Raw genomic sequence first — 11,690 nt, forward strand, 5'->3', positions numbered from 1 at the left:
TCAGCTAGAAAAGAAAATGTTGCAGTTTTCCTTCTCCCTACAACCATAGGCATTCCCAGATACTTCCCCGGAATTTGCACTGCATTCACTCCCAATTGATCACACACCTCCCTTTTACTTTCTTCACTTGTATTAGGAGAGAACGTAACTGAAGATTTCGTATAATTTATCATCTGGCCCGAGATATGCTCATATCTATCTAAAATTCTCTTCATAGCATTAGCTTCTGTCTTATTAGCACGAAAGAAAAAATAACAGTCGTCTGCAAACAACAAATGTGATATCATAGGAGCACCTCTAGCAACAGTACAGCCATGTAATACACCCACCTCTTCATTCCGTCTAATAATAGAACTGAGCCCCTCTGCACACATAATGTAAATATAGGGAGATATAGGATCCCCTTGCCGCACTCCCCGATGAGGTGTAATATCTCCAAAAACATCCCCATTCCGAATAAAACTGTACGAAACCGAGGTAATCAGTTTCATAGTTCTTGCAATCCACAATTCAGAAAAACCAAACTTAACCATCATGTTGCGAATAAAATCCCACTCCAATCTGTCGTATGCTTTCGATATATCTATTTTAAACCCAGCCATACCATTTTTTCCTTGAGACAATCTTCTCATGTAATGGTTAACTTCAAAAGCAATCAAAGCATTATCGTTCAGCAATCTTCCCTCTATAAAAGCGCTCTGCTTATCTGAGATTAAGTTCTTTAAACAAGGCTTCAACCTATTCGCCAAAACTTTAGAAAGGATCCTTACCAACACATTACAAAGTGAAATAGGGCGTAAATCAGTCATCTCCTTTGGCACTTTCACTTTAGGAATTAAACACACAACTGTTTGATTTATCCCACTTGGTAACTCCCCTGTACTCATATAGTGCTTACAAAATCGGACCACATCTCCCCCTACAATGCTCCAGTATGCTTGGAAAAATGCTGGGTTAAGCCCGTCCAATCCAGGAGACTTTTCTGGATACATAGAAAACACTGCATTATAAACCTCCTCCGTCGTTACTTCAACCCCCAACTCCATATTCTCCCCTTCTGTAACCTGATTAACCTCTTCTCTATCTGATAATTTACCATTCGAACATGAAGACATGAATAGATTAGAGAAATAATTCGTAACTACACCTTGAACATCCTCATCTGACTCCACCCAATCTCCAACTTCATTCTTTATTCTCTGAAACCCATTACTTTTTCTCCGAGCAGACGCAAATCTATGAAAATATCTAGTATTTTGATCCCCGTTTTGCAACCAGAACGTCTTAGCACGTTGTTTCCAATACACTTCCTTTTTCTCCAAAAGATTTAAGAATTCCCAACGAACCTCATTATACGTATTAATACCCACTGAATCCCTTCTAGCTCTGAGACTTCTTAGCTTAGTTCGACATTCCAAAATCTTTCGTTTAAACTCCTGACTCTGACCCCCTCCCCATTCTTCCAATTTAAGACAACAGAAGTTTATCTTATCCAACAATTCTTTACCCTGAGTCACCTCCCAACTGTTCTTCACTAGATTGAAACAATCTTTTTCCTTCACCCACACATTCTCGAATCTAAAACGCTTACTCTTAGGCACATAAACTTGTTTATTTAACATCAAATGTAAAGGCAAGTGATCTGAAGTAGCCACCTCAATAACTCGTACCTCAGCTAAAGGAAACATATCCCTCCATTCCTTAGTTCCAAAACCTCGATCAAGACGTTCCTGTACCCAATTCAACGTTCCTCTAGACCTTTCCCAAGTAAATTTTTCTCCAACAAAGCCAAGATTTATCAACCCACTATCCCTAATTACATTACCAAACCCATCCAAGCAGCTTCTGGGATGATCTCTACCTCCTCGCTTCTCATCAGCAAATAATAAATTATTAAAATCCCCAATAATACTCCATGGAAGATTTGACTTACCTGCTAAATAACGAATTAAATTCCAGGACTCATACCGCCTCCCTCGTTCTGGACACCCATAGAACCCAGTGTATCGCCACCGACCCACTTGATCATTCTCAACTTCAAAATCAATAAAATGCTTATGAATCTCCTTAATCTCACATCCTTCATCATTCTTCCAAAGCAACGCTAAACCACCACTATGACCTATAGCATCTACCACCGAGCACCCTGCAAAGTTAATCTCTTTACAAACTGCTTCAACCTTATTCTTATTCGTTAAAGTTTCAGACAAAAAAATAAAACTGGGCTTGAACTGTTGTGTGATTTCATTCAGAAATCTAACTGTCCGTGGGTTGCCAAGCCCACGACAGTTCCATGCTATAAGACTCATTTGTTTAGGCGGGCCTGATCCACAGGTCCCGCCTCTATCAAGTTTTTTGGCCCACTGTTAGATTGAAGCCCAGGTACTATATCCATCTCAAGTCCATCTGTAATGTTCTCATTATCCACTCTCCTCCTTTTCGGATCTACCACAACTGAAGTATTTTCAAATAAAGTCCCGCCCGAACTGCCAGCTTTTTGATTTAGAATATCATTATCCCCTAAATTACTCTCCTGATTTTTCTGCATAATCCTCATCCCACCAACGTCCCCTCCAATCTCGGTAATCTTACCATCTATCTCCATGAATCGCGATTCCACCTTATCCCTGCCATGCACGACGGTTTCCGGTGTTACCTTTCCCCCTGTTCCTCCCCATACTTTACTACCCTCACTACCTCCCCAGGCTTTCTGACCATCACCCCCATTTCGCAACCATTTTGCCCCCTGGTTTTGATTGTTTGCATTTCTAGTAGGGGCTCTCAGCCACACTCCATACGCCCTAGTTATCTCTTTACCATGATTATCATATACCAGGTTACAATCTCGCTCCGAATGCCCCAGTAATCCACAAACAAAACAGAACGTACTCAACCGTTCATACTTAAAATTCACCCAGCTCCACTCTCCCCCCTCTCTCTTTATCTTCATACGTCTTTTTAATAGTTTATTCAAATCCAATGTAACCCTTATACGCACAAACATTCGCCATCCACCATTAAAATTTGCAGAATCTGACTTCACAAATTTTCCCACAAAGTTGCCAATATTCATCATAACATTCTCAGAAACAAGTCCAATTGGAAGGTCATATACTTGGACCCAGATATCACTCTTCTCTAAATTAACTCCATGTGGATCTTCATTCCCTTCTAGCTTATGATAAACTAACAGACTCTGCTCAAACGTCCATGGCCCTGCATCTAACACCTTCTGCATATCCAAAATATGGAAGAACACAAAAGAAAACCTATGACCCCCCAAATCATGTACTTCTATCCCTTCCTTTGGCCTCCATAACGAAGCAAGAACATTCTGCATTGCATTAAAATTAATATTTTTCTCAGTAAGAAAACGACCCACCAACACATATGTGTTCTGCTGTTTACTACCCTCCCCTCCGGAATAATCATTCCTTCATCTTCCTCCTCTTCCATGGACAAACGTGCATATAGATCCTCTAAGTTTGTTGAAGACGAAGCCATATTTCAATCAGAACCACCCCGAACGCAAATAAGACCAATAAACAATAGACTAATCACTTGTCACAAAGACAAGACAAATAACCTTGCAAATATGCAAGACACGTCGAAAACCTACATACTAAACATATGCAACTTAGCTTGCCATACTTATTATACTAATAAAATCAAGTAATCAGTAAATTACCGAATTCATAATAAAACAAATAACCAGTGCTCGATTACTTTATCCAATAATTCGCAAATATGTCAAAGCATCTCGTAAAGCAATTACCGTACAAAAACAAAATTGCTCGCATCAAAATATTTCACGAATCAATATCCAATAATTAAATATGAAGAGCCTCTGATATTAATTGATAGAATTTAATAATTCAATAAACATATAATTTTCTAAAAATAGAGATAAGGATCGTAATCATCATATCTAATTATCGAGATTAAATCGAAGGCGGTAGCATACCTGAATCCATAAGGTTATAATTTGTAATGATATCTGAATCTGAATAATATTTTTGATTATTGTCTTTCTCAACCAAGTACTCCTTAAAAATTTTTCAATGGCTCTTTCTGATGGGTAGAAGATAACCGTTACGTGTACTTGATATATTGGAGAATATAACTTTTTGTATACCACCTAATTAAATCTCCCATTATAATTTAATTGGGGCTGATATAAGGGATCAACTTATTTGGTTCATACAATAAATTAAAATCTAATTGGGTTTCTTATTTGATCACTTAATTTAACCCAATATAATAAATAGCCAATATAATTAATATATTTATATGTAGCTCATAAATAATAATTATTATTAAAATAATAATAACAGTGTATACTCATTAAAGAACTCAGAATAATTACAAATTCACATTATAAGAATCTTGAGATAGGAAGTCTTGAAACTAGGATAAGAGTGAAAAGATCAACCTGTATGGAAATATAGTTTGGAAACAGAGAGCTTGACACCTTGGAGTAGGTAATAGTTGTGCCGCATAGCAGCGGTGAAATAATAATAATATTTTTTCCTAATCACTTCATACATTATCTTAGTTTTTTACACTTAACTTTGGGGCATCAAAAACATTTATTTTATTTTATTTTTTTAATTTTTTCTCACTTTTTTCGGAAAAGGTTTTATAATTAATTATTTTATTTGGAAAAGAAAATTCATAAATATTTAAAAATATATATTTTTAAAATAATAAATTATGTGTAAAATGAGAAGAAACAGTGAAAATGTCAAAAATATTAGTAATTAATTAAAGAAGTTTTTTTTAAAAAAATACACTTTTTTCTAAAAACTATTTTCAAAAATATGACAAAACAATTTTCAAAATAAACTTTTTGAGTTCCATTTTCAAAAATAAAGTTTGCAACTTATACGGCAAATGTAACTTTTTTTTCAAAGTTAGAATTTAAAGTTGATAGATTGCAAATTTAAAATACAACTAATATAATTTTAAAATCAATAATTTCAAAATTTGAAATTAAAGTATGTTATAGGAGGATAAAGGTTGCAAACCGTATTTTGAAAAATGAATCATAAAAAATTATAATTTTGAAAATAATTTTGAAGGTGATAATATTTTTAAAAGTATATTTAAAAATATAAGTATTTATTTTGAGTAATTTTTCAATTAAATAAATTTGAAGCGGCCAAGAAAGATTAACCTCTTAGAAGTAGTTTCAAACCGTTCATCGTTGTCTGATTGTAATCCACTTATATAGTATTATTTAAAACTGAAGCGGGGGATGTACGGATATCTATATCACTGTTATAATGGATAAACACTTACCAGTCAAATTAGTCAAAACCATCAAAAAACTAACGGAGCTCTTATAAGAAGATACCTAATAGAGTAATAGGTAAGGTAAGGTAATTTATAGTACAAACAGAGTTTAATGTATATAGACAATAATAATAGAAAAAAAAGCACGTAATCTCATAATTGTGGAGTAAATGGTTCAAAATATCACAAAGAAAATGACCTTTATTATCACATAAAAACGTAACTAAAATTTGCGTTTATCAAAAACAACTAAAAGTATTAATTTTTGTTAATGGGGCTTGAAGTGGGCCTGAACAAATTTGAAACGAACGCATGTATTTCATGCATTATTTATTTTGAAAATACCACAAACGCATCTAAAAGATGCGTTTTCAAAATTTTACTTATTTTTTTATTTTTTTAAAATTTATTTTATATTCTAAAATTAATATTAACGTAAATAAAAAATGCGTTTTATAAAAATGTGAATAAAAAATGCGTTTTCAAGTGATAAAAAGGGCCATTTTTTTCTGATTGTGAGATTTTAGGGCATTTATTCTAAAATTGTGATAGAAAGGGCCAATAATACTGGCAGTTAAACGTGGAAAAGAGTGGCAGAGGGGCTGCTAGGGGTTGAATAGAAGAACATGGGGAGAAAGAAATTGGAAATCAAGCGAATTGAAGACAAGATTAATCGACAAATTACTTTCTCCAAGAGAAGAAGTGGCTTGTTTAAGAAAGCCAAACAACTCTCTGTTCTTTGTGATGTCCAAATCGCAGCTATTGTGTTCTCTAACCGTGACAAACTCTATGAGTTTTCGAGCTCCTGCAGGTAATTTACTTTCCATCCTTTTGCTTACATGTTCTTCTCATTCACATATATGTATTTTGTCCTTGCGTTTTTATCATTATTTTCCGATGTTCTTACTAATTATCTGCTAAAACTTGTATATTTTCTTTGTGGGAGCAGGTTATTCTTTAAAAAAAACGACTTCATTTTGATCAGACAAGATATATATAGATATATGCAAGTTAACTTTTACTGCTATGTATCGCAATTTTAATTTTGTTGTTCTCTGCTTTTGTTTAGAAGATCCATGTATTATTTTATTTAAATTGTTATATTTACATCTTTGTGTAAACTTATCTTAGCATTTTGGTATATCTCTAAGTATTTTCCAATTTTAAAAACTTTAGATAGTTAGAGGTGGATCGCTAAAGTCCACTCAATATGTCGAACATGGTTATCTCAAAATGATTTCTTGTATATCAATAATCAATTCGAGATAAATATTTACTAGGAAGGTTTATTTTTTTAGTTAACAAAGCTTCTGGCTAAGGTGTCTCGTGTATTTGATTAAACAATACAAGTTTGATTATATGGTACATGAAAATGACATCGCTTGGTAAAGGCGAAAAAAGAAGGGCACTCTTTAGAATTTCCTTACTTTAATATTAAATTTAATTTTAATATCGTATTATTATGATATCGCAAAAATGTAACACCCCCGTCCTACATATTAGTCATTATGCGTAAATGCGTAAATATAACACCCTGATTCCACATCAATAAGGGTGGAGATTTTAGTCGAGTTTATAATCAAACTAATATAATTAAGTGCACTTATAAATCATTATCTTTTTAGAGTTGTGGTGGAATTGTACACTATCAAATTGATCACATTTGGGTGCACGTTTCGGTTTATTTCAGACGAATGACTGAACTTGACTCGATTTTTGAAAAGAAATCGAAATTTGACTTGAATTGTCCCGATAACTTGTATGGATTTATTTTCCACATCATAGTATAGATCTCGTACACATTAGGGGCACATTTATACTCAAAGACAATTCTTCCCAAGCGAGACTTGTGTTGATAATCAAAACTTTGTAAAATTGTTTACATTTTCAGGTTTTTCTTGACATCTTTTTAGGAATTGTTTAGGAATTGTGAGAGTCATTTTGACATTAGAGACTTTCGTGTGTCTTCGTCTACTATGCTAACTGATATGGGTCAAGACAGATTGCAATCGATGTCAAGGACCTAAAGTCAAAAGTTTAGTATATGAAAGGTGAAGTATTGCGATAATTATTGAAAAATCGGAGGCAAGAAAAATATATGTTTAAAACCAATCGCCAATGTAGAAGAGAGGAAATCTAGTAATTAGGAGGATTGAGAAAATTGAAAGAAAGATAAATAAGTTCTAACGGAAGGATTGTAGTCGAAAGAAGAACCAACAAAGACGGCGATGATATATAAGGAGATACAACCAAATTCACTGTGGAACACTAATAGGTATAAAAATATAAAAAGGAAGAGCTTAATAAAATGATGACAAACATGTGAGTGGTGGTCAATGAGATGACATGGAGATAATTCTAAACTGTATAAAAAGATTAAGATGTTGAGTGCTATTTTCGTCCATGAACGTGAAACCGGGATTTAAACACGCCTCCATCACATGTATTAGTTTGCTATTTGCATAAAACCAAAAACCTACATCGTTGAATATCATAGAATTATGTTGGCGTCTTCATTTAGCACCTTACGATTCAAGACGAGTTGGTTACTAAACATGATATCGTGTGAGGTTCCGATCAGAGCATCATTATATAAAATTTTGTGTGTAAGTCTAGTTTGGTTTGGTTTTCAATGTATAATCGTACAATTGACACAAGATATTGTTGGGTGCTCTATTAACACCTTAAAATTTAATAGATGAGTTCTTTATTTAACATGTTAGGATATCAGGAATCCTTTTATTAATTCTATGTTTTATAATATATTTTGTAACTAACAATAATTTGTTATATAAATCAACTACAATAATAAAATTACTATAATGAAAAATATATTGTAATGTGAAAATGATATATTATATTATTTTTAGTATACTATTACAAAATTTAAAAAAAATGACAAAAGTTGAAAATTAAAAGAAGGCTCATATTTTCCATTTAAGAACCAAATGCATGTTTACCCATTACCTAAGTTTCAAAGATAATTTTTTAAAGAATGTAAAGGAAATGAAAATGAAAATATTGTATTTGTGAAATAGCTGCCTTGTCTAATAAATGATGTGATTAAGACCTCTGAAAAACACAAAAATTGTTTGAAAAAATACTTATTTTTTTAAAATAATGTCCACGATCCTGGTGAATTGTTTTGGCAACTTGGATTTTGTTTTTCACAACAAGAATAACTTCAATTCCAATCATTAGTCATCCAAACCAATTTGGTAATGTAGATAGAGTTTGTTCGCTATTAGTAAGCCACTAGTGTACCCAATGAAGACCTAGTACATATAATAAGTGTGTGATGACTTATGTGATATTTTTAGTTGACAAACTTTTTAAGGAGTTTGATAAGTCTAATAATTATCATCATGACTTGACTCGACTTCTTAATCTTGGCACGCTATTAGGATGCTTGTTAGAGTATGAATGAGATCATAGCTACCAACTCCAAGCTGTTTAATTTAGTAATTTTAGTTAGGATTGTGGTGGAAAATCTCTAACATAATTAAAAGTTTTTTGTGAGTGGTATATGGGTACTATAATAAATTAGGTACTATTATAAATTTATATTTATATTTATGGGTTAAGTTTTACGGAGACCCCTTTTTTTGAGATCTTGGAGACCACTCGTGATTTCAAGTTAAATATTCCAAAAAAGCATTGCAAAACATATTATTTTGCGAATCATGCTCTACAAAGATCCTTATTTTATTCAAAATCTTGAATATCATATATGTACCGCATGTTAAACATTACAAAATATTTTATTCTGCAAAACATGTTAAGTTTGCAGAACATTCGTTCAGCTTGCAGAACATACACATTCTACTTATTAAACTTAAATGATCTTCAATAATTTTAATGAATTAGTGATACTCGTAAAACATACATTACAAAATAATATATTTTATAGTGTTTTGATTGCGGAACATATGCGGTCTTCAAGGTCTCCGATGAAAATGTGGTCTCCATAAAATTTTTCTCTTATATTTATATATTATATATATACAAAATATTTAAAAAAATTAATGTTGAATATCTACTAGTAGTAACCTAAAGAATTCAAATGAAATTCAAAATCAACTTGAAAATTAGCTAATTTGTAAATCAAGTTTGAAAATAAATCAAAAGCCTAATCCAGCTTAAGGAAATTACATGAAAACAAACTTATAATATGAAATTATAAATCCCAAGTGCTTATACAAGAATAACATTTATAACTATTTGATAAATTATATAATTATTATAATCGAACATATCAACTCATGTTGGTAAATAAACTAACTACTTGCCTTGTAGTATGTCCAACCATTTCACATGAAATATATGGGATTATAATAAGACAAAAAGTAATCACGTTTTTGTCCATGAGAAAATTTGCACCATGCATCCTTCTTATTTTCTTTTAAAATTATGTTTCCCAATTAAACAACAAATACATATGATTTTTTTTTAATATTGTGCTCCATGTTATTCTCCTTTCATTTGAAGAAAGTTGTTCATGAGTTTTATCTAAAACAACACACAAAGATAAGCTTTATCATAGATATCAAATTTCAAGCATAATAGCAATTTTAAAAAAATAGCATATGTAGGAGCTACTTTTATCAAGTTGACTAACTATGCATTGAAAACCAACATATATCTAATTTTGTTTCAAAATAATCCCAATTATCTAAACTTGCATCACACACTGTTTCAAGAGATCTTCATATGACAAATCTAGTGTAGAAGTAATTAAGAAGTGACCATGACCCTTTTATTATTATTCATACTTCTCATTTAAAAACAAATTCCCCTTAGATTCTTAAATTGTACTTAAACCATGACATTATATATATCTCTCTTATTTACATGATCTATTCAACAGAATAAAATGTGGTATGCATTTAAAATACCAACATCAAACAAGGCTTGGATTTTGAATTCATCTATTTTGAATCAAATTTGTACTTGTGTCATTACCTTTATGTTGTTGTCATCACTTAGCTAATGTGATTTGTAGCGTTTTGGATATAATGTTGTAAACTATTTGAGCTCCTTAATATATGTAGTAGACACTAGTTGGTGCATCTACCCGTATGTATGATCACATTACATAATTTTCTTTTATTAAAACCGTTATCATAATAATCTTATTCCTTTAAATAGATTCTAAAGGAACCAGTTTCATTTGCAAAGGTCTTCTATAAATGAATTAAATTGTGATCCATGTGTATCTGGTCCTTCCTCAGAATAAACGGTATGTTCTGCATCAAAATATTTTTGTTTACCATGCTTAATTTATTCATCTAGTTTCTAACAAGTTACATAAAATTTTCAAGTAAAACACAAGGTCATAACTTTATTAGTACGGTAATCTGCATCATATATCCATAACCCTTGCATTTGTAACTAGTATTTTTATTTATGGACTTAAAGGTTGTAAATTATTCTCTCATATTTCTTATATGTCAAATTTATGAGTGAATTTCACACGCGATCTAGTAATATTTCTTGCCTAGAATTTATTGTTCTCGTTATAAGGATTCATGTAGTTAGATATTAAATAAATCAAATAAAAAATGAAACATACATTAGTTTTTAAAGGCATTCCGGGTCTTCAAATATAACTAAAATTAAAACGTCAACATATGTATTAATTGAAAATATTTCTTAAACTAATAACTAAAAACTTGATTCATATGGTATCGTCACGAGGGCCAAAATAAATTCTTATACAATTTTTCGTATACATAAATTTAAAGTAATATTTTGTGTTAGCATTCATCGATTAGTGCTAGTTGTGTTTTGTCATCTATTCTAGTATGAAAATTAGATTAAACTGAAGCCCTATTACTATATTCATATAATTTATTTAAAACTTGGACTCTACAAATGAATAAAAAATATAGAAAAAAGAACACTTTCAAGATAAAAAAATTATCCTTAATTTTTAATCATGTGCATATAGGGCATCAATATCTTTTGAAGATAGGGTAAATCAAAAGTTAAAATTAATTGTTTTTACATATTACCTTTAGTTAGTCACGGAACCAAAAAACAGTTACAAGTTAATATAAAAAATTTAAAACAATGGAATTTCAATTCTTCTATTTTAATAATAAGAAAATTTTATTACTTTTGCAAATGAAAATTAAAGTGGTGCTCTATTAAAATAATCATATAGTTCCTTTGAAACTAGGACACTACAAATGAATCAAAAGTATATATAATAAAAAAGTATATTTTAAACATTAAAGGAATTAAACCTTAATTTGTAATTCATTTAGGGCATTAATATCTTTTAAAGATATAGAGTAAATTAAAAGCTAAATTTATTAGTTCTTACATTCTCCCAATAGTTAAACATGAGCATGTTTGTTATCCAACCAAAAAATAATGACAACTTAATATAA

Source organism: Apium graveolens, chromosome 8 (assembly GCF_009905375.1).
Source record: "Apium graveolens cultivar Ventura chromosome 8, ASM990537v1, whole genome shotgun sequence".
In the NCBI taxonomy this organism is placed as follows: Eukaryota; Viridiplantae; Streptophyta; class Magnoliopsida; order Apiales; family Apiaceae; genus Apium; species Apium graveolens.